The 25124-nt window shown below is 42.4% G+C and overlaps 1 protein-coding gene and 1 pseudogene across 3 annotated transcripts in view; both read right to left on the bottom strand.

The window, feature by feature from the left end:
• Positions 1-25124, bottom strand: part of LOC149213932 (medium-chain fatty acid ethyl ester synthase/esterase 2-like) — a 424233-nt gene that overhangs the window by 41711 nt on the left and 357398 nt on the right. The gene's annotated exons all lie outside the window — the stretch shown is intronic.
• On the bottom strand, positions 17485-18179 carry LOC149213935 (uncharacterized; annotated as a pseudogene).

The raw sequence follows: 25124 nt of genomic DNA, 5'->3' as shown, positions 1-25124 counted from the left end.
TTCAGAAGATAGCACAAGAGAGAAATTTCGATTTCTCTATGTTGGCTTCCAAGTTGGAAGAAGTGGCGTGCATGACTAGTGTTGCATCATCAGAAGTGTGGTATATAGACAGTGGAGCCTTGTGGCATATGACAGGAATTAGGGAGCATTTCTCAGAATATCGAGAAGAGAAGATGAACTTTCAGATTACCATGGGGAACAAGGCAAAGTGTACTCCAGTAGGAAAGGGTACCATAGTTTTTCAGATAGAATCGGGAGAGCGGTTCTGTGCCACAAATGTGCTGCATGTGCCAGGATTGGGGATGAACTTACTATCTGTGTCAAAACTACAAGGCAAGGGCTATGATGTCTACTTCATCAAGGAAAAGGTATACGTCAAACACCCGAGCTGGAAAAAGAAAGTGCAGATCAGGATCAAAAGTAATCGGTTGTATAGGTTACAACTAGAATCTCTAATGGCACTAATAGGCAGTCATGGGGACAACGACTTGAACGAACTATCGCACAGAAGGATGGGTCACTTGCACCATGGAGCTCTGAGAATTCTTAGGAGCACTGTAACAGGAGTTCCGGATTTGAGTACAGAATGAGATGATGTATGCAGGGGATCCACTCTAGGAAAGTATGCCAAGGCGACATTTCCCAGGAGCAATCACAGGGCCAAGAGTGTACTAGGATTGATACACTCAGATATCTGCGAACCTATGTCTGTCAAAGCTCTTAGCGGTGCTGAGTATTTCCTTACCTTCATTGATGACCACTCAAGGAAAACTTGGATCTATTTTCTAAAAACAAAGGATGAGGTTTTCTATCGATTCAAGGAGTTCAGGGCTCTAGTGGAGAATCTGATAGGTAAGAAATAAAAGTCTTGCGCTCAAATAATGGTGGAGAATATGTCGACAAGGACTTCACTGATTATTATGCTAAGGAGGGCATCAGTAGAGAGTGGACAGCTCCCTACAATCTGGAGCAGAACAGGGTAGCAGAAAGGAAAAATAGGACTATTGTAGAAGCAGCTAGGGCCATGTCATATGATCAGGATATGCCAAAATTCTTGTGGGAAAAAGCATGCAACACAGTTGTCTACGTTCAAAACAGGACTCCTCATCGGGCATTGGGCAAGATTACTCCAGAGAAAGTCTTCACTGGGAAGACACCTAAAGTCAGTCATTTCAGGATATTTGGGAATTTGGCATATTGTCGCATACTCGAAGAAAAGAGGAAGAAGCCGGATCAGACTGCAGAAAAGGGGTATATGGCAAGATATAGCAAGAACACTAAGCCATACAGGATCTATCTTCCAGGGAGCAAGAAGGTAGTAGTACGACGAGATGTAAAGTTCATGGAGGACAGAGCTTTCAAAAGATCTCGCGAAATCCCTCCAAGGAGCAGTCGAAAGAAGATCCGTTGGTCATGCCTCTTCAACCAATGGAAGTTAAGAATCCTTCCTCAGATCAGGAAGATTCTCAGGATGAGGAAGAGGACTGAATAGAAGCACCTGTTGGCAAAGGAAGAACCAGCAAGGAACTTCGTCAGATTCTGCGTGATGTAGAGAACTTCATCAAAGAGCCAAGAAATAGTAAAAGGGAGCCAAAACAGCCAGACAGGTATCAGGCGTTAGTAGCTCAGGATGGAGAGCCTGCCAGCTTCAAGGTGGCAACTCAGCATCAAGTCTGGCTAGATGCGATGGTGGAGGAGTATAACTCCATAATGGTAAACGATCTCTGGGAGGTGGTGTCAAGGCCTCAAGAGAAATCTATGGTAGGTTCAAGATGGATCTACAAGATCAAATATGCTGCGGACAGCGGTATTGAAAAATGCAAGGCCAGGTTTGTGGCTAAGGGGTACGCTCAAAAGGAAGGGATTGACTATGAGAAAACCTTTGCCCCGGTAGCGAGGTATACATCTATTAGGACCGTGATATCCCTTGCAACCTAGATGGGATGGGAGATCCATCAGATGGATGTCAAGATGGCATTTCTGAACGGGGTAATAAAAGAAAAAGTATACATTGAACAACCAAAGGGCTTTGAAACTCATGAGAAGAAGTCTCATGTATGCAGACTAAAGAAAGCCTTGTATGGGTTGAAGCAGGCACCAAGAGCGCAGTATGGTCAAATAGATGGCTACTTGCAGAAGATGGGGTTTGTCAAGAGTGACACAGATCCGAATCTCTACTATCTGGTCATAGAGAGCAAGCCACTTATCTTAGTATTATATGTGGATGATCTCTTCCCAACAGGATCATCCAGACTCATTGAAGACTGCAAGAAGGATCTAGCCACAGAGTTCGATATGAAGGATCTGGGACGAATGCACTATTTCCTAGGGTTGGAAGTTTGGCAGCGGAAAGGAGAAATCTTCCTTGGGCAAGGAACGTATGCTACAGAAATCCCGAAAAGGTTCAGGATGGGAGACTATAGACCTATGGCAACGCCAATGATGACCACCTGGAAGAAGATTGATGCATTAGAAGACAAGGATGTCGATCCCACCCTATACCGACAGCTCATAGGGTCCCTAATGTATCTAGTCAATACCAGTCCAGATATTTGCTACACTGTCAACACCCTCAATCAGTTCATGGTGGAACCAAAGAGGGCTCACTGGATAGTAGCCAAGCACATTCTCAAGTACTTACAGGGAACAATTGATTATGGGCTCTTGTACAAGGGGAAGGATATCAGGTTGAGTGGATTTACTGATGCAGATTGTGCAGGAAGTTCAGTGGATCTGAAAAGTACCTCTGGGTACTGTTTCAACATTGGATCAGGAATAACCTCCTAGTGCAGTAGGAAATAGAAGTCTGTGGCTCTGAGCTCGTCTAAGGCAGAATATATGATAGCAAGCACAGCTTCGTGTGAGGCCATATGACTTAGAAAACTACTGGTAAACCTATTCAGAAGAAATATGAAGGGGACTAGGATCATGTGTGATAATCAGAGTTGCATCAAACTCTATGAGAATCCAGTATTTCATGATAGGTCAAAGCATATCGATATTCGGTGTTACTTTGTCAGAGATTGTGTCCAACGAGGAGTTGTACAGTTGAGCTACACTCCTACAGGGGAACAAGTGGCAGATATCCTCACTAAGGCCCTTGGAAAGTCAAAATTTGACTACTTCAGGGAAAAGATGGGGATGGTAAAGAACCCCTTTCAGAAGTAGTGTGTTAGCAGCACAAATGAAGAGGGAGTTGCAGTGTAGATGCAGTGTTGGGAGAAAGGACTAGCAGCAGCACAAACGCAAAGGGAGTTGCAGTGCAGATGCAGTGTTGGGAGAAAGGACTAGCAGCAGCACAGATGCAGAGGGAGCTGGCATACAGATGCAGCAGTGGCAGTAGCAGAGTCATGGGCAGTAGTACAAGATGCAGTAGTGCAAAGGATGTTGGGCAAGGAGGCTTAACATCAGCACATGGACCGATGTTGAATGATCAGCGTGACACTCAGTGAGAAGTATTACTAGGGCACAATCCTCGCTAAGAGGGAGTGTTGATTTAGGGTAGCATCAGATGTGCTCTAGCCACAAAATTTGGTGGAGAGGTTGGGGCACATGAGATCTCCAATACCTGGAAAGGATTTGAGCAGATTCTAAACAGTTCAGGAGATATTAAAATAATTAATATTTTTAATGGAGACCCTAAGTCTAAACTTAGGGAAAGTAAAATATTAATGTGTATTAATATGAAACTGTGTTAGAATGGTCCAAAAGACATGGATCAAGCCAGATCTAATCTTAGCCGTTGATTAGGGACATTATCTCGGCTGTTGATTTGTCAACGAGGAAAGTATAAGAGGAGGCTTGAGGGTCACTTGGAGAACACACTGAGGGAGACCAGTTAGTTCAATTTCTGGAGCGGGGTTTGCTAAGAAATTGAACTAGTGGTCTGGAGAGCAGTTAGGAGGCAGCAAGTATGGAACAAAGAGACAAGAGATCAGCGCAGAGGCAGAAGAGAGCAGACGCAGAGCCAAAGGAAGCCATGCAGAGGCAGCAGAGACTGCGTAGAACCAGAAGGGCCTGTGTCATCCACGCAAAGGCTACAGGAGTCACGCAGAAGGCCAGAGAGATCTGTGCAGAACCTCAGTAGGTTGACGCAGAGGGTTTCAGGAGAAGTGCTGGAAATTTGTCTCTCTGTGGGTAAGCCAGTTTGGCACCCTATTGTACCATAAAATTGTTGAATAATAAAATCCTCCCTTGTTGCACCAATTTTCCCACATTGGGTTTTTCCGGGGAGATTAGTCCAAAATAATTGTGTCAATGTGTGCATACGTTTGTTTCTATATTACGGTGTGATATCTGTAGCAGTGTTTATTTTTAACGTTTGTTGAAGTAATTTCATGAATAACTTATAATGAAATAAGTAGAAAAAGTAAATCAGTTGCTGCAGTGATAGAATTTTCACACTTGGATTATCTCAGGAAAAACTATAGAAGGAAGAACTATTGATTGAGTTTTCCCCTAGAGAAGGGTTTTGCCCTGATTATGTGCCTATATCTAGTGTCCATTGACTTATGTGTTATTGCTTTGGTAATTGCTTGATGAACTAAAAGAAACAAGATATAAAGGAAATCTAATAAGTAATCAAGAGCATCACAAGTAATTATCAAGTATAAGAAAATCTTTCTACCTTTCTAATTTTCTAACATGGTATCAGAGCTTTGGTGAAGAAGGAAGAAAAAAACAGTCTCGACTCTCAAGCACTTGATCAACGAATCATTCAAAAGAATTATTTGTTGACACCTAATCATTGGGATTAGGTGAATATTTGTAAATAATGTAAATAGTTAGAAGTGATTTTCGGTGGCCTAAGGAAGCATGGTGGCCAATTTACCATTTTCCCACATTAAAAAGAACATTTTAATTAAGGTAAATCTACTCAATTATTAAAATAATAATAAAATAAGAGCTTCTAGAGGGGGTCCATCAGATCTAAGGAGGAGGAGACCATTAGAGGACATATTGGATTTGATCTTTCATCTTCATGAGAGGTTTGAGAACTTAGTTCTCTACTTCATCGTAGCTCGGGTGATTTAGTGAGATTGGGCGAGTACACATCTCCCCTTGGTGAATTCATTCAGAATTCATAGGAGAGCACAGCAGTGGGCCTAACTCAATTAGTTACACTTAAGGTGGCATTTTGGGAGGAATACTTGGCAGAACACCTTAGTGTAACAGCTCGTTGGAACCAGAACGAGAATATCTAAAGGATGGGATAGTTAAAAGTGACTTTTGGAAGCATGAGGAGACATGGTGGCGAATTTACCATTTTCCCACATTAAAAAGAATTTTTAATTAAGGGAAATGTGCTCATTGATTAAAATAGCTTCTAGAGGGGTCCATCAAATCTATAACAGAGGAGGAGGAGACCATTAGAGGACATATTGGATTTGATCTTTCTTCTTCATGAGAGGTTTGAGAACTCAGATTTCTACTTCATTGTAGCCCTAGGATGGAAACCCCCGGGTGATTTAGTGAAATTGGGCGAGTACCCATCTCCCCTTGGTGAATTCATTCAAAATTCACAGGAGAGCACAGCAGTGGCAGTTCAGTTCAGTCTTGGTGGAGGGCCAGTGCGGCATTGAGCAGATTCTTGAGGCCAGTTCTATCTCAGCTATAGCAGTTGCTTCAGCATGTAAAACCCCCAGTTTATATATATATATATATATATATATATATATATATATATTATGAAAAAGTTGAGATTATTTCTATTCCATTATGTTGTTATTTTATTGCTCTATGTTGTTAGACTTTACATGGCAATGTTCTGAAGATGAATGAAATTTTATATGGAGCACTTATTGAGTTAAAATTTTGAGAAGTTGTAAAATGTTCAGTTTGGGATATTACAGCCATCCTTCTAGAGGATGAATTTCCTGTATAGGAAGGATAAGTTTATTGCAGTTATGTGATAAGTTTAGAAGGGCCAAATCCCTTTTCTTCAGAGGGCCAATATTATCTACAGCAAGGTTGATTTTGTTCCAGTGGTAGCCTATTTTGGGAGGCCAATTCATGAAGGAGGTGGTTGAGTTCTCTACATCATTTTCTCTCGGTTTAGAATTCATTACAGTAGTACCATAACAGCCCTTTGTTGAAGTATCATCTAGCAGAGATCTGCATCTTCATTTAGGACAAGTTTACATACTGTGAGAGGTCAAGTTTGCCCTATTAAAATTTGCAGCCATGTCCTCTTCGACCAATTAGTCAATCTAAGCATAACATTTTTTGCAATAATACCTCCAAGTTGATTGTGGTTATTTATGATCAGGTTGGGTGCAAATCTGGAAGCTGAGCTCTCGCAATTATAGCAGGCGAAATTACACTTGTTGTCAGAGGCAGAGTTGGTATTATTGCAAGTTGAATTCCACTATGTTAGGGACCTCAATTTATATCATTCTTGCAGGCTGAGTCAATTTGATTCAGAGTCTGAGTTAAATACTTAATGCAGGTTGAGTCCCTATTGGCAGTCGAATTTATATGTCGCCTTAACTACATCTACAACTAACAGTTCCAAGTTTCAGAGGTGGATACATCTTCTTGGAAGAACAAAAACCAGAGGTCTTTGGAGGATCCTGTAGAATTTTCTATAATAATGGACAACAGAAACTAATCTTCTGATATGATAATTACTTTCCAATGATTTCCAATTCAGTTATATCATGTCACATATATCATTAAGCAATTACACATGGAAAATCTCAACAGTAATGCAATGAAAACAGTAGGATCATAAAGAGACAGCCAAGCACAATAGAGACAACAAATTTACCCTAGGAAAACCCAACCTTGGGAAAAACCCAGCAACTTTTCTTCTAAGGAGAAATTGTTCTTCAACAATATTTACAAATCCAAAAGAATTCTAGAAATTTGTGCCACAAATCCAAGTCCAAGATACCAGTCAAACCTGGTCAAATACTAGCTAGTCAATTTTGGTCAAACCTCCAAAGACCAACGAAATTAGTGTTGGATAATGCTGGTCAACAATCTGAAATTTTAGCCTGAGGTCAGCTCAGCCTTGCAGTCAAAGGGTCTGCAATCAACTGTGGTTGACTACGACCCAAATCTGCAGTCAAAGTGTCCTTTCTTTCATGATCAAACTTGCCCATTTTCTCCAATCAGATTTAGTCAAACTCTCAGTCGAAGACAACAAATTCTCGGACAAATAGCACAGGTCAAACTCAGTCAAATGGAAGCTTCTTTATCAAGTCAAACTCAATCAAATGTAAGCTTCTTTGTTTCGGTCAACCTTTAGATTTCCTCCTCTTGACATTGCAGGTGTGGGTCATAAAATAGAAGAATGTGTGATGATTCTAAATGGTCCAAATGAGAAGGTCAACATGTGTTTTTATAATATTCAAATGGGTGATTTTTTTACCAAAAGTCAGACCCCTTCATGGTGGGGCCAACTTGACCATTTGGGGCCTACATGGAGCCCAAAATACATAAATTTAATTTTTTATTTCCATAACTATTTTTGGCCGACTTGGGCGCCTTTTGGCATGCAAGAATACCTCCCAATGCTACACAAAAAATCAGCTGTAGTATCCTAGGGAAATTTTTTGGACAAAGATACTAAGGTTTTCACCAAATTTTTCCCAATACACAATAATTCAATGCAATTAATAGAATCTACAATCAACCCTCTTATTAACACAATAGACTGAACAAACCCTCCTAAAAAGGCGACAAAATGAACAAAGCAATATGACACATAATGAATTCAATTCTTTCATCCACAATGGAATAATCCCACATGAAACAGTATATTGTCCCCACAATAATGAAGTGTAGATCTACACAAGTAATTCAAACACATATTTTAATATCCTAACCAGAATTCCTGACACAAGTTGTTCTTAAATTTTGTGTCTTTTTTATTTCAGCAATCACGTACTAGGCCTTTCGATGCCGCTTATTCCACTACATAAAATTCGCACTGCTTCAACAAGGGATCGAACTTGGTTAGCCACAAACTGAACCCTTCATATGTTGCTACAGGATTCGCTCATCCACAATTCGTCGTGTTACCTACCACTTTGTGGGTGATATCCCTAGGAGAAAATTTTTCTCAAAGATGGTCCTCTGTTGGTAGCCAGCAGCGACCAGATAACTCGATGGGCCATTTTCTCCGCCACCTGAGCCAACCTTGTGGTCCCTCGCCCATCTGTTTTGATCACATGTTTGAAGGTGGGCCTCCCAACCCTGAAGGTATTGCTTTTCATTGGTATAGTTGAGTAGCTTTCCTTACTTACCATGGACACTTTTGGGCATGGATTGGTGGGGGGATTAAGTAGAAAGAGTGGGCTAGGTTTGTACTCTTGTCTCCTCCACTCGATTTGGTGGTTACCCTTGTATCCTAGTCCCATGGGATCTCCTTTACTGTCCATTAGCTTTACCATTGGCACTACATGGGAAATATTGATTTTGGTTGCATGGTCTCGCTTCCCAACACCATATAGATCATTTCCCTCCACTCATTCTAGCCCCATTCATCATTCTTCCCATTCGAGTCCACATGTGCCCACTAGGTCCACATAGGGTTAGCCTTCCCCTCCCCTTCTCCACACCTTGGGTCCGGCGTGGAACAATGCCCTGGAGGTTGCTGCAACTAAAACAAAAAGAAAAGGAATAATTTGGCCACTCTCAACAAGAGATGTACAACAAAATGCAAAATGGTCAGGAAATAAAAATTTAGCACGTGGGCAAAAGCCAAACATAAGCTCTACTCCTTGTTTATGGCCATCACTTTGGTTCCTATGGACCCTAGATGAATCCCCTGCACATTAAGGAGCCCATGATTGTCCCAATCCCTGGTGGGCAATGAAATGCCCCACCTTAAAAGAGGGTAGCTACTGCTATATCCTACACATCATGCTCTCATCCCCCAAAGCCCCGAGAAGTTATGAAGAAAAATTGATTAAAGGCAAAAGGCATATGAAGAAGGGTGGAAAAACAAAGGTCGAGGTAACTCATGTACCATGATTTGCTCCCTCCTACACTCATGTACCCAAGTGTGGGCTTCCCTTATTAAAGCTACCCTTGTACCATGACATGTGCTATAGATCCTTCCCCTAATCCCCACTTTGTTCCATCACTATATCACATGCCACCTACCACCTAATGGATGTACCATGGACATGTCACCCCCTTTAAAGGCTAAAATCACCTAATAGGGTCCCTGGTTACCCCCTTATTAAGCTTCAAGACACTTGTACATGCCAAAGCCCAATATGGAAGGGCATGCCACCATGAAGTGCCCTATTGATTCCATGATTTGTAAGCTCTTTTACTTGATTATTCTAATGATATGTTGTATTGGAGGGCAAGGGCACACAGTGGATCTTACGTAGGATTGCAAGTGGGTCTCCATTTGGGTTTTGGTCTCCCTATACGGGTCCTAGCCCTTTAGAGGGCCACATTAACACTTGTAGGGTGAGCATTGAGAGCCATGGGCCTCCACCATAGCAGAGAATACTTCATGGATCCCCAATGCCCTTCAGAGATTGCTTGTGTTCCACCGATTGGATGAAGATGACACAACTGGATCCCCATGCCTAGTCGGATCCACACTAGCACCACACACTTGGCAGAGGTTCCAGGGTCCAGATAAGGATGTGTCTCTCTGCAAGAGACAAAGGGAGGACTTATGTCATCATTCTAGCCCTTACAGATGGTTTACAGGAATTCTCGATCCACTTGGAGACCCATGAGGATGTCAGTGTGCCTCCACACCCACTTGGAAGCACCACAGTGACCTGCTTGGAAAACAAGGGGCCAACCCCTTGCCCACTATGTTTGGAGTCCATTCTCTCACCATGGTATACTTTGGACTTCACTAGGCCTCCTCAATGGCCCGACGACTCATTATGTTGATCATTCTACCCTCTTGAGAGCTTATTTTTATGTTATTGAGCTATCTTGGTGGGCTTGTCACCAAGGGATGTTATTATTGCACATTATTTTATTATTTGGGGCTACATTAGGCTAATTAGGAAAATCGAATCCCCTTTTGAGTTGTATAAATAGATGAGAGGTGATTCATTTCTCTCATCATCACTTGGATTGGATTAGTATCTCTTATGAGATTTTCGCAATTTTTGTTGGGGTGAATTTTTGGAGCTTTTCTTGATGCACTATCATGTTTGGATTTTTGCTATTGTCTTTTGAGCTTCTCTAATGAGAAATTGACAAATAGATATACTCTCTCTTATGTAAGTCAAAAAAATTTATGTTATTCTTGTTATCTTACTTGTCAAATGCATGTATTTGTTATCATTGTTCTTGTATGGGTTAATGTAATGTGAAATTCTTTTGGGACCTTGAATAATTGATTAAATGCATGCGTTGATTTTTTAGGGATTGGTTGAATGTTCTTAGAGGTACCTCTTAGTTTGAAAACCTCGAAACTTTGTCCCCTTCACAAATTTCAAGTGTCAATCCCTATTGACCTAGTTAATGCCCTTGGAGAGGCTAGCAAAGATTAATTAGGGCTCCTTAGCTCATGAAAATTCTTGATCCATGTGTATCTTGACTCCATTAAGCCCAGGCAATAAGGCATTGATCCTCGTACCCCTTTGGTGGTCAATTTTCCCCCTCTTTTCTTTACTTTTCCCAATTCTAAGGCTAACCCTATAGGGTCACCTAGGGCATCAAGTGAAATATTTTTTGGCCATCCAAAACCTTTGAAAATTGGTCCACAATTGCGTTTGGGTCTTCTCAAGGGGCCCTACAATTTTGAGCTCAATCTGATCGTGGATTCCCGAGATATTGCAAGCCCTAACCAAAAGACCAATTCTTTCCTTAGGTTGATTTGCATTAGTCTCCTCACTTGGATCACTCTATTCAAATCTCAAAATAAAATTAGTCCTTTGATCCTATTCTCTACCCCAATTAGGTCAAGCCCCTCGTTGGTTGATCAACTCCAGACCCTAGACCTAGTTTGGGTCCACTTGGGTTCATTGTGGTCCTACAACTTCATAACTCAAATTGCACAAGCATTACATAGAATCCAGTTCTCCACAAGGATCCTTAAGCCTAGGAAGCCCCTTGTCAAGGCATATCCTCCAACCCTAAGGAAAGGTATGTTGATTTTGGGTAGCATTAGATGTGCTCTAAGCCTCAAATTTTGCAAGGAGGCTTGGGCACAGGTATTCCAAAGAACCCAGAAAGTGATTTGGGAAATTCCACCTAGAAGTGATTTTATTAAAATAATTAATATTTTTAATAGGGTTCCTAAGTCTAAACTTATGAAAATTAAAATATTAATGGGTATTAATCTAATTAGTGGTGATACTTCTAGAAAAAGCCACGGATCAAGCCAAAACAATCTGAGCCTTTGATTATGTTTTAATCTAGGTCGTTGGTTGTCCAACAGGAAGATATAAGAAGGGGCTTGAGGGTCATTTGGAAAACACACTGAAAGATCAAGGAAATCGATTTTTCTGAAGTGAGAAGTTCTTAGGAAGAAAATCAATTGAGGATATTTCTTGCAGCAGAGGGGCAGTGAGAAACCGAAAGAAGTAATATCCGATGAGTACGAGAAAGAGTAGAACGGAAAGACATCCAGAGGAAGGCTGACGCTGGCCCACGCTATGCTGACATAGAGCCAGTGCAGTCCTTGAGGGGAAATCGATTTTCCTGCTAAGGGAAGTCGAATTTCAGTTGTTGGAAGTCAAGGTGTGAGTCCGGGAGGCAAAAGGTCAATTTTCTTAGCCAGCAAAGTATCTGAAAGAGGGGCAGCGTAATACCCAGGAGGGGTGATGCAGTTCTACGCAGAGGGTGACACAGAGCCTCCAGTTCAGTAGGATCAATCACTAATTCTCCCAATGACATGGTGAGATCATTTCACCAATATTTTGTTCAGTATTCTCTTTGTATCGGATTGCTAGTTGAGCATCCTAGAATTATACTTAGATTTTCTCCTACATAATAATAAAACCCTCAGAGCTGCTACACCGGTTTTCCCGCATTGGGTTTTTCTAGGGACTATTGTCCAAAAATAATGGTGTCCTATGTGTTTCTATTTTCCTTGCTCAGTTTCTATGTTTCAGAATCATATTTAATTTGGTGTAGGTTGGTTTAGTAATTTACTTCAATGTTTCAAGAAGAAATCTAAAATAATTTTGTAATGTAATTTACGATTTAGGTGAAGTAGATTCAGTTGGTTGTAGTAGGATTCCTAAGATTGTTAGATCTAGGAATTTTCAGATGGAATTGAAGCTATTGATGTGAAGCAGGAAGAGTAGATATAGCACTGAAGCAAGGGCCAACTTGATGCAGCAAGCAGCAGTTCGAATCCCGTGAGGGATTGCGCAATTCTAGCCAGGAGGGTTTTATTTTCCTAGGTGTCTCTCTCTGAGTGAGCCGACAGAGAGGTAAGACTTTCGGATCGAGAATTTGCCAAGGCAAAGGGAGCTATGCAGAGCCACGCAGAGCTAGAGGGACAGTTTTCTGCAAGTTGAGTGCTGGGCAGAAAAGTCGTCGGAAGGAAGCAGATTGCATAGTGAGGCAATAGTTCCTCAGTGATTTCTTACCGAGGAAATCAATATTTCTCATTTGCTGAAATAGCATAGGAGCATCAGACTTACCAACTCCATCAGGGAGTGCATAAGGCAACCCAGGAGCTACGCAGTAGACGCAGTAGGGACAAAGAGGGAGTTGTTCGACATTTTTCAGAGGATATGGCAACCAGTGGCTTGAGGGATCAGGACAGGTTGGGCGGAGCTCCCAACTACATCATCTGGAAGGCTAGAATGTCTTTCTTTCTAAATGAGCAAGCCCTCAGGACGTATGTTGATAGTGTGGTAGCCATCCTTGTCGATGCAAATCCACTAAAGTACAGAACTAAGATGGCAAAGGCCATGAGGATGATCCTGGATGGAGTCAAGGATCATGTGGTATATCACATTGCTAGCAGAGGGACTGCTAAAGGAGATGTGGGATGCCTTGGCCACATTGTATCAGGGATCTTCCGAGCAACGGAAGATGTACTTAGAACAGAATTTGAGATCTGTGTAGATGTAGAAGGGAGAACGTGTGGATTCATTCCTCACGAAACTGAAGGAGACCCATGATGAGTTGTCAGTAGCGGGGCACACGCCTCAAGATTCAGAGTTAATGAGACTTGCTTTAAATTTTGTCTCGGATGAATGGCAAGTCTTGGTCCAGAGTATCCTGGGCAGAGCAACATTGCCAAATTGGGACAAGATGTGGGTAGCTTTGAAACAAGAAGACTGAGGAGAGACCAGATCAAGCTCAAAATTGACGGAAGTAGTAGCAGCAGTGGGTTGAAGCCCAAAGTAGAGGAGGAGGATAATGCAGCCCTTGCATCGAAGGGACAACAAGGGCAACTGAGACGAAATAAGGGCATCTCCTAGGTGAAGTGCTTCAGATGTGGCGAGATGGGCCACTATGCATCCCAGTGTCCCTTGAAGAAAAAGGACAACGATGAGAAGCACAATCCTAAGGTTCCAGCTACAAAGATCGAACAAGAGGAGTTCACCATGACAGCCAAGATACCTCCAAGATGGAGGTGCGCTGATATAGAATTGTACTTTGATAGAGCTATAGATGGGCAGGATCCTTGAGGAGCCCACTTCTTAGATCATCACCTTGCATTAGGAGCCCATGATCAGTAGTAGCAGGATGGAGGAGTTTTCAGTTGGTAACATGGGGTGTTGATTTGACAGATGCAGTGGTTAGTAGCACCAGAATGTGAGCAGAGCAGAGCAGGGAAGCAGCAGTGTGTGGAGGCACAATGCAGAGCTTCAGAAGCACAGTGGCTTCAGAAGATAGCGTGGGACTAGCAACAGTCAGGATTTCAGCACCAAGGTGTATCCACTAGATACTTGTCCAGTTTTGGGTGTTTTCAGTTGCTTCTCTCAGCAACTGAGTTCCAGTACGGATATAGTGTTAGCAATGGCAGTTCTAGCAGCATAGCAGATGCAGCACTTGAGATGGAGTTGTAGTACAGATGTAGCATTGGCAACAGCAGTGTCAAAGGAAACAGTACAGTAGTAGCAACGGCGCAATAGTTGGTGGATAGCATGTAAGACATTAGCAACACAGAGGACGATGCTTCCGAGTCAAAGCAGTGTGCAGTAGCAGTGAATTGCTAAAGCACATTCCTCGCTAAGAGGGAGTGTCGATTTGGGGTAGCATCAGATGTGCTCTAAGCCTCAAATTGTGCAGGGAGGCTTGGGCACTAGTATTCCAAAGAACCCAGAAACCGTTTTTGAAAATTCCACCCATAAGAGATTTTATGAAAATAATTAATATTTTTAATGGGGTTCCTTAGTCTAAACTTAGGAAATTAAAATATTAATGGGTATTAATCTAATCAGGGGTGAAACTTCTAGAAAAAACCACGGATCAAGCCAAAGTGACATGAGCCTTTGATTATGTTGTAATCTAGATCGTTGGTTGTCCAATAGGAAGCTATAAGAAGGGGCTTGAGGGTCACTTGGAAAACACAATGAGAGATCAAGGAAATCGATTTTTCTAAAGTGAGAAGTTCTCAGGAAGAAAATCGATTAAGGAGATTTCTTGTAGCAGAGGGGCAGTGAGAATCCGAAAGAAGGAATTTTCGGAGAGTACAAGGCAGAGGGAGAATAGAAAGACGTCCAAAGGAAGGCTAAAGCTAGCCCACGCAGTGCTAATGCAGAGGCAATGCAATCCTTGAGGGGAAGTCGAGTTTCCTGCTAAGTGAAGTCGAATATCAGTTGCCGAAAGTCGGGTGTGAGTTCGGGAGGTAGAAGTTTGATTTTCTCAGCTAGTGGAGGATCTAAAAGATGGGCAGCATAATACCCAAGAGGGGTGACGCAGAAACTGTCAGGTGTAATATTCCTAACCCGAAATATCCCTCAAAACCCCAGCAAAACTCCAACCAAATACGTGCAAATGATATAGTAACTCAAAAGTGATAAATAACAGTGAAACAACATTTAATAACATAAACCGGAAATATAAGCAGATACACAAGAAATGCAACAAGAAAGGCTAAGCCATTTTATTATACTGAGCAATAAAATGAGTACAAGAGGTGATCAGACATATGGCACCTCGAATTGCACAAGGCAAGTGAAGAAATACTCTTAGAATGACAAGAATGGCCCTCTGCATGGATGTTGTTGTTGTGTTGTTGTTGCTGCTAGAAAACAAATGATGATTTGGGGCTGCTCCCCTCCTCGGAAAATGTTGAAACTCTGGATTCGGGCTCTACTCAAGAAACCCAAAAAACCCAGAAAGCTTTCCTAGAGTTTCCTGCTAAGTGAAGTCGAATATCAGTTGTCGAAAGTCGGGGTGTGAGTTCGGGAGGTAGAAGTTTGATTTTTACAGCCAGTGGAGGATCTAAAAGATGGGCAGCATAATACCCAAGAGGGGTGACACAGAAACTGTCAGGTGTAATATTCCTAACCCGAAATATCCCTCAAAACCCCAGCAAAACTCCAACCAAAAACGTGCAAATGATATAGTAACTCAGAAGTGATAAATAACAGTAAAACAACATTTAATAACATAAACCGGAAATATAAGCAGATACACAAGAAATGCAACAAGAAAGGCTAAGCCATTTTATTATACTGAGCAATAAAATGAGTACAAGAGGTGATCAGACATATGGCACCTCGAATTGCACAAGGCAAGTGAAGAAATACTCTTAGAATGACAAGAATGGCCCTCTGCATGGTTGTTGTTGTTGTGTTGTTGTTGCTGCTAGAAAACAAATGATGATTTGGGGTTGCTCCCCTCCTAGGAAAATGTTGAAACTCTGGATTCGGGCTCTACTCAAGAAACCCAAAAAACCCAGAAAGCTTTCCTAGAATGGCCGACCCCGAAAAACACCCCCCTTGGGGTTTTGCGCAGTTCCTCAGTGCCCAGCGCTGCCACTAAAAGAGACCCCTCTAAACTCTGCCCGAAACACTGCCAAAAACCCTGCCAAAATCCTCCAATGAAATAGGAGCTGGACCCCTGCTCAATCTCCCAGCATAAATCCACCTGCAAACCCCAATCCAGCACTGCAACCAAAAAGAACTGCGTCCCTCTCCAAGTGTTGCACAGTCCCCCAAAAGGCATCACCAAGAACTCAAAGTACCCATAGTGACACCTGAAGGCGGTCTTGGGAATGTCCTACTCCCTTACGCGAATCTAATGGTACCCAGATCTCAAATCAATCTTTGAGAAGAATCGTACTCCCCTCAACTCGTCCATCAACTCATCGATCCTGGGTATGGGGTACCTGTTCTTCAAGGTCTTCTTGTTCAGGGCCCTGTAGTCAATGCACATCCTCAATGTACCATCCTTCTTCACCAGCACCACAAAAGAAGCAAAAGGACTTGTGCTCGGTCGAATATGCCCAAGAGCCAGCAACTCCTGGATAGCCCACTCAATCTCATCCCGATAGGCCTTGGGGTACCTATAGGGGGTGGTGATCACTGCTTGGATGCCCTGCTCAAGCTCGATAGTGTGCTCAAACCCCCGATCCGGTGGATGTCCTGGTGGAATCTCTCCAAACACTATGGCATACTGATCAAAATTGGACTGGATCTCTGGATGTACCCTCTGCCCTGTAGTCCCTGCCTCTGATGCACACAGTTCCACTGCCCACTCTATGTCTCCCTTCCGAAAGACTGCCTCCATCCGATGAGCCGACACCGTCTAAGGCGGATATATGTGTTGTCCCCATATCTTCTCATACCTCCCTGTCTTCTCATCATCCCATTCCATCTCTAGGGTCTTCCAATCCGTCGTGACCTTCCCTAGAGTGATAAGCCACTGAACACCCAGTATCATGTTGGTCTCTGGGATGTCAACCACGAAAAAGTGGTCAGTCAAAGTGTAGGTGCCCATCGTCACTGAAAGCTCTGGAACATATCGAGCACACGTCATGGTCTGATCTCCTGGGACCAAAACTGAAAACCCATTGAAGCTCTCTGTCTGAATACCTCTCCGCTCAACCATCTGTGCATCGATGAAGTTGTGAGTTGCCCCACTCTCAACCAAAACTGATACGATGAAGTTGTGGGTTGCCCCACTATCAACCAAAACTGATACCTGCTGGCCACGTACTGTCCCTTGTACGCGTAGCGTCAAATACTTGGGAACTCCTCGCAATGCTGCAACGGCCCCTCCGGTAGGTGCAGAAGATGCACCACCTGCTGCTGGCGGTGGAGGTGGCAAAGGTCCCTGTTCACACCTAATCCTCTTCGATTGGGTGAATGTGGAATGTGAACAGTCATCAAGAAGATGAACTGATCAGTCACATTCATGTATATAACAATAGCTACCTAATGAAATAAATGAATCAGTTTTTTGCCTAGTCTGGAGTTACTCCTGGTCTGACATGGTATCAGAGCCAGTCCTAAGAATAGTCGTAACTCCTCTCATTGATTCTCTGCGCATGAATACCTGAGCGCTGCCTCTGTCTTGCGTTTCATTGATTCTCTGACCATGAATACCTGCGCGTCTCATTGATTGTCCTGCGTCTCATTGATTGTCCTGTGTCTCATTGATTCTCTGCGCATCGGTTATGAGCCCTTTTTGCTGCCTCTCCACCGCTAATCTCGCTTTGTCTCTGGCATCAGTGCATGAAAGCTCTGGGTTCATGTCACGATTTGTTTTAACCACTCACGTATAGATCAGTTGACCAGTCTCAAACTTTGGTATGTTCTTCCTTGTTCCACCTTCAAATACAAGAACGGGTAGAAAAGCCCATGTTGGACCTTTTATGTCCACTAGAAAGTTATCAGACTTGCTATCAACAACAATGCCAATAATTTTGTCTTCCACGGCAGGTGTATACCTTTTTTTGTGAGCCTTCAACCCAATATTTGTTTGGCTCTGTATACCTGAGCCCACCAACCTTTGTTACAGTAACATTGTCACAGTCCTGACGAAGACCACCGCCCAGTCTGAGAGTCTGATTATCGAGTCGCGTTAGGTCTAGCACTGTGTCTCCAGGAGCCAGAGTTTTGTCTACGAAGGGCGAAGAAGCGCCGGCAACTGAGGGCTTTGTTGTCCTCTCCGCCTCCACCTCCATGGATGCTGCTTCCTCTTTCGCCATTGCCGCTTACTACCTTCTCTTCTACGTCCAGTGTTCGAACATGTGAAAGACGGAATCGAACAGGGAACTGTGGAGGAAATGGTAATGACAGTATTTCCCTCCAATCGCAAATATTGCAACGGCTACAGCAATTTCACAAATTGACCGACGATGGAGCAGAGTACACTGTCTCTGCGCTTGGAAGAGACTCAATCTGCTGAAACAGTGAAGACTGAGAGTTTAAAACGTTTGAGTATTGTACAGTATCATTCAAAACGTTTGAGTATTGTGCAGTATCATTCAAAATTTTTAAAGCGTTTATATATTGCGCTGCTTTCAAAATAGTATTGGATGATATATTAAAGTGATATATTAATACATTGAAATGATATAGTCATACACTGTGCTGCTTTCAAAATAGTATATTGAAGTGATATATTGATACATTGAAGTGATACAGTGATATATTGCGTTGCTTTCAAAGTGGTATTGCATGATATATTGATATATATTGAAGTGATATATTGAAGTGATCCCTTGTGCGTTTTTTCAACATAGTAGTATTGCATGATATATTGAAGTGATATATACAAAGAAATGCTGATGCTTCTATCAAACGTTAGAGGAAAATAAAGTACATAAGGTTGTGACATAAGGATTTTTTTTTCAGCAGAAGAATTTTTACAGAATGCATTCAATCATCTCTATGGTAGGGATAGTTCTCACTAGCAAGGAGAACTATCCTGAATGGTCCCGGATGATAAAACACACCCTCATCTTCAATGAGTTGTGGAAGGGAGTGTGTCGGAGAACGAGACAATGACCCAGTACAGCCTACATCAGACAAAGAGCTCGTCATTTGGCATAACAAGAACAGCAAAGCATATGCATTATTCGCAGCATCTGTAAATGAAGAAGTAAGTCGCAATATTTCATCATATTTAACTGCCTTTGAAGCTTTACAAAAGCTCAAAGAACTCTATGACTCACATTCTGCACTTGAAGTTGTTCAGCTCATGATTAAACTCTTCACTCTTGAACTGAAAAATAATGATCCTCTTGCTCTTGCATCTGAAGTTAAATCCATAATGCATGATATCAAATCCACTAAGGTTGAGCTGGATATCCCTCTTATTGCTTTTCTCAAGGCACTCTATCCTACTTACTCCAATTATCTTGAGTCTTTACAAGCAAATGGAAATCTTAAAGATATAACCTTTGACTCTCTTGTGAAAAAGTTTGCTAAAAGAGAGAAAGCCTTTGGAAAGAAGACAGTCCCTGAATCTTCTGAAGAGACTGTTTGCCTTGCTCATAAAGAAAAGCATCCTGCTCAAGATTCTACAAGAGGAAGAGGTGGACGAAGAGGAAGAGGAAGATACTTCAGAGGCAGGGGGGGCAGACATTCTCAAGGAGAAAAAGCAGATCTGCATTGCATTCGCTGCAAACGAAATGGATCACATGATGCTTCTACATGCAAGCTACCATGGGACAAAATTGAGCAAAAAAGAAACCAGCAGAAAGGTAAAACTGATGATACAGACAAAGGTAAAGCACCTGAATCCGCTCACTATATTGAGGCACAATGTAACATTGGAGTAAATGAAGATTTGTTTAATGCTTCACTTGCTTCTTCGAAAAATGATTGGTTGCTTGATTCAGGAGCAACCTGTCATATGACTCATAGGAAAGATTTTTTTGAAGATTTCACTGACAATGTTGATGGAGCAGTATACTTTGCAGATCAGTCAAAAATCAAGCCATCAGGGCTTGGCACAATCAGGCTTAAACTGCCTGGTCTTCCAGACTTTCTTCTGGATCATGTTCTATATCTCCCACAGCTCAAAAGAAACTTGTTGTCCTTGGTCCACATCCGCCAGCAAGGTCACTCCATTCATATGTTTGATGGCAAGCTTGAGGTAAGAAAAGCATCTGACCACTCACTTGTCATGAGGGGAATAGAAGAAGAAAGGCTTCTCAAACTGCAAGGAACCTCTGCTCATGCACAACATTTCTCATATATTTCTCATCATGAAGAAGGTACACTTCCATCAAGTTTATTATGGCATGCTAGATTTGGACATTTAAACTATGACAGCCTCCGCTTATTGAAGAAAAATGGTGTTGTTGGTTTGCCTACAATTCCTAGGAAACATAAGCAATGTGATGCTTGCATTCTAGGAAAGCATAGCAAACAGTGTTTTCATGATTCACATTCAAGAGCACATAGGAAGCTTGAACTCATTCATTCAGATTTATGTGGTCCAATGCCTGTTCCTTCTGCAAATGGAAATAAATATATCATGACATTTATTGATGATTACACCAGAATGTGTTGCGTTTATTTATTGAAGAACAAATCTGATGCTTTTCAAACATTCAAGAATTTTCAAAAATGGATTGAAAATGATGCACAATCTCATATTGGGTCTATTCGCACTGATAATGGAAAAGAATATACATCAAATGAATTTGAACACTATCTTCGCCAACATGGGATTAAACATCAAACAACTGTACCTTATAATCCCCAACAGATTGGTGTAGCAGAAAGAATGAATAGAACAATTTTGAATATGGTACGATCCATGCTTTTCTTCAAAAATGTAACGATAATGTTTTGGGCTGATGCTGTTCTATGTGCTGCATATATAAAGAATAGATGTCCATCTAATGCTATAAGAAACAAGACTCCTTATGAATTGTGGTATGGACATGTTCCTTCGGTAAAACATCTCAGGATCTTTGGTTCCACCTGTTATGCTTTGATACCAAAGGTACATAGAAACAAACTTGGTGCTAGAAGTCGTAAGTGTATCTTCCTGGGGTATTCAACACATCTAAAGCATACCGCCTCTATGATGAAGTAAATAAAAAGTTTGTTGTATCTAGAGATGTCATTTTTCTTGAATCATCCAAATCTGACAATGTTGTTGAGCGGCAACTTGATCGCTTGGATAGATTCGCAAAAACGAAATCATTTCAAGAATTTGATAATCAGATTCCACATCTTGAAGGGGGGATTCCTATACTAGAACAACATGTGGAATCTTCTTCTGAAGAACAATCTCCCCTGCATGAAACTCCAACAACGGATGATGTTTTAAGTGATGTAATTGATAGAATTGAGAGACTCAATCTTGATTCAGTCCCAACTCAATCAACAGAGCAGCCTGGACCATCTCAGAAAGGTCCCCAAAGTGGCTGACAAAGACACTTGAAAGTGTTCATCCTGATGAAATTGGAAAAACAGGAACCAGAAATTCAAACCGACAAAATGGAGGTGATGTGGATGACTCTAATTCACCTGTTGATATGGATGTTACTTATGATTGTGAATTGAACTGGTCTACAGATTTTGAACCAACTTCCTTCAAAGAAGCTGCTTCTCATGATGAATGGAAAGAAGCGATGAAAAAGGAGTATGATGCCCTCATAAAGAATGGCACTTGGAAGCTGGTTGACCCTCCATTTGGAACCAAACCAATTGGCTGCAAGTGGTTCTACAAGAACAAGTACAAAGCTGATGGCTCACTTGACAAGCACAAAGCTAGGCTTGTGGCAAAAGGTTTTGCACAGAAGGAAGGGGTCGATTATGAGGAAACTTTTGCCCCCACAGCAAAATGGGCCACCATCCGGACACTCTTTGCACTAGCAGCTCAGAACAGTTGGAAAGTCCATCAAATGGACGTAAAGACTGCATTCTTGAATGGAGATCTAAAAGAGAATGTTTTTATGTCCCAGCCTGAAGGATTTGCTGTGAAAGGACATGAACAAAAAATATGCAAACTTGTGAAGTCCTTGTATGGCCTCAAACAAGCACCGTGAGCCTGGTATGAAAAATTAACTGAGCATCTTCTGAAACTCAACTTCAATCATTTTGATCTCGATGATGCAACTTTATTTGTCAAGAAAGTTGGCAAAACAGTTGTATATCTTGTGGTATATGTAGATGATCTTTTAATGACAGGGAACAATGAAAGCTATATTGCATCCATAAAGAAAGAATTAGGAAAAAGTTTTGAAATGACTGATTTGGGCTATGTTCATTACTATCTTGGCATTGAAGTAACCCAACACATCCAAAATCCATATTTCTTTCTCAAAAGAAATACATTGGAGATTTGTTAAACAGATTTGGCATGACAGAGTGCAATCCTCTTTCTACTCCAATGGAACAAAACTTAAACCTCACATCTATCGAAGGAAAGGAATTTGAGGATGCAACAAAGTATAGACAGCTTATAGGAAGTCTCATCTACCTCACTACTACCAGACCAGACATTTCATTTGTTGTTGGAATCCTCTCCAGGTTTATGCAAAAGCCTTGTGAGGGACATTGGTCTGTTGCAAAAAGAGTTCTAAGGTACTTGAAGGGAACTCAAGACCTTGGAATCAAGTATACACAGGTGGACGACTTCAGCTTGATTGGATACTCTGATTCAGACTTCGATGGAAACAAAGAAACTGGAGTATCTACTTCAGGATATGCTATGAGTCTTGGATCAGGAGCTGTCTCTTGGAGATCACGCAAACAATCAATGCCAGCAGATTCCACAACAGAAGCAGAATACATGGCAGCAGCTGAAGCAACGAAAGAAATTGTGTGGCTCAGGAAAATTCTTGAAGATTTGCAGGTAAAACAAGTACAATCAACTCCACTCATGATTGACAACACCTCTGCAATAAAGTTGGCCAAGAACCCAAAGTTCCATGATCGTACAAAGCACATCAATACTAAATATCATCTGATCCGACATCATGTTGAGGCCAAAACAATCCATCTTCGTCATTGTTCCACAAATGAGCAAATTGCAGACATCTTCACCAAAGCGCTTGGAAGAGAAAAGCTTGAAAGATTCAGAACGATGCTTGGACTCACCAACATCCCTTCAGATTAAGGGGGGGAATGTTGACACCTAATCCTCTGCGATTGGGTGAATGTGGAATGTGAACAGTCATCAAGAATATGAACTGATCAATCACATTCATGTATATAACAATAGCTACCAAATGAAATAAATGAATCAGTTTTTTGCCTAGTCTGGAGTTACTCCTGGTCTGACAGTCCCTATATGGCATGGCTATCTCCTGCCTCCACATCATCCTCTTCTCCACTGTTCTCGAAAAAGACCTCAATAAAATGTGCTTTACCAGCAGCACATCTATGCCCTAGTGCCCATGGCTCTTGACATGTGAAGCACAACCGCTTCTTCTTCAGCTCCCTCTTGACATCGTCCTCGATCTGCACTCGTCCTGGATTCACCTTTGGAGGTGGAATCCTCACATCCTTCCCCTTAGACTGAAAAAGTTGTCTTTGGGGGTAAGGTGTACGGGTCCTGGGTAAGACATCTTGTAAGTCCCGGGTCCTGTTGATAGCGTCCTGGAGTGTAGCTGGTCTAGTGGATCGGACTAGACCCCGAAGTGGCTCTCTTAACCCCTCAACATACATATAGACCCTTCGTGATGTGGAGAGGTTTGGCACCATCACGAAGACCCTGAAGAAATCTGCAATGTAGGTCTCTGGGCTCCCTGTCTATTTGAGCCTCGTCAGCTCAACACAATGCTGCTCTAGATCCCTCCGATCAAATCGCTCCATCGATCTCCTAGTAAACTCTGCATATGTCGTCACTGTAGAGTGCCCGAGTGTAACCATCCCGTGAAACCACCAATCCTGGGCCTCACCATCCAAATGCAATGTTGCCACCTTGATGGCCTCCGCCTCCAATAGCTGGTTGAGCTGGAAATAAATGTCCAGCTTCTCCACCCAAGACTTCGCCGAACTGTTTGATGAACCATCAAACGTAGGCAAGTGGAATCTACTCGTTGCACGGTGGGTGTCACCATCATGGTAATGTCGATTCCCTCTGTGATGATTGCGGGGCCTACTATCCCGCTGGAGTTGAACAAAGTCCCTAAATGAAGGACCATCCCTGAACTCCTGCCCATATGCCTGGTACTCTGCAAAATAATCGCCCATATGGTCAGGCTCTGCCTCCTGCTGGGCTCCAACCCCCATGTCTGCTCCTAAGAACGTGGGGATGGTAGAGCGTGTAGAGGCATGCGAGGCCACCTGCTACACAGTATCACACTACTCTAGAAAATGATGGGATGCACCTGATCCCTCACCAATCTGAAAAACTCATGGGCTCTCATGTTGTCTGGCCTCTACTACTGTGAATCTCTGCCCCATCACCTCAATCTGCCTCAACAGATCCTGCACTGATTTGAGGAGCATATCCGCAAATCTCTTCCCGTCCTCGTTTGCCATCTACTCTATGTCCACTATTGGCTCTCTCTATCCTGCGTCTACCACAGGCTCCTGTTCTGCGTCCACCACAAGAACACAGTCTCCCTCCCCGTAGGTATTCTCCAACCTACGTCCAGTGTCTTTGTACCTCCTACCTCTGTAACAAATGTAGGGTTTTTCCCCTGGTGTCATAGATTGCTAGCTCCACAGGCTGAGCCAGATCTATGCTCTAATACCACTGTAATATTCCTAACCCAAAATATCCCTCAAAACCCCAGCAAAACTCCAACCAAATACATGTAAATGATATAGTAACTCAGAAGTGATAAATAACAATGAAACATCATATAATAACATAAACCGGAAATATAAGTAGATACACAAGAAATGCAGCAAGAAAGGCTAAGCCATTTTATTATACTGAGCACAGGGTTGCAGGAATCGCCCCCCCCCCCGGATCCTAACCCGGAACCGCGACCCGTGCGGAAGTGTTCCGGAATCTCCACAGGAATCGCGATTCCGAAATTGAGGTTGCGCGCTTCCATGTTTTTTAAACGATTCCTGCCAATGAGGTTGTGTTGCCCCCGGAATCGCGCTTCGGCATGCGGTTCTGGCAAGAGGTGGCGCCACGCAACCTGCCCGGAAGCGCACGCCACCCGCACGCCACCCGGGCGCAACCCGCACGCAACCCGCGGATAACATATTTTTTTTTTAATTTCATTTAAAATTTAACTTAACTAAGCATGAGGGGGTGGGTTAGGGGTGGGTTAGGGTCACTTTAGGGTGAGTTTAGAAAAGAATAAAGCCCCCATTCTCTTCTCATTTTCTCACTTTGAG

Source organism: Pinus tabuliformis, chromosome 1_1, assembly GCF_031772625.1.
Source record: "Pinus tabuliformis cultivar Carrire ecotype Pingquan chromosome 1_1, CPIR1, whole genome shotgun sequence".
In the NCBI taxonomy this organism is placed as follows: domain Eukaryota; kingdom Viridiplantae; phylum Streptophyta; class Pinopsida; order Pinales; family Pinaceae; genus Pinus; species Pinus tabuliformis.
This window is presented reverse-complemented; position numbering and strand designations above follow the sequence as displayed.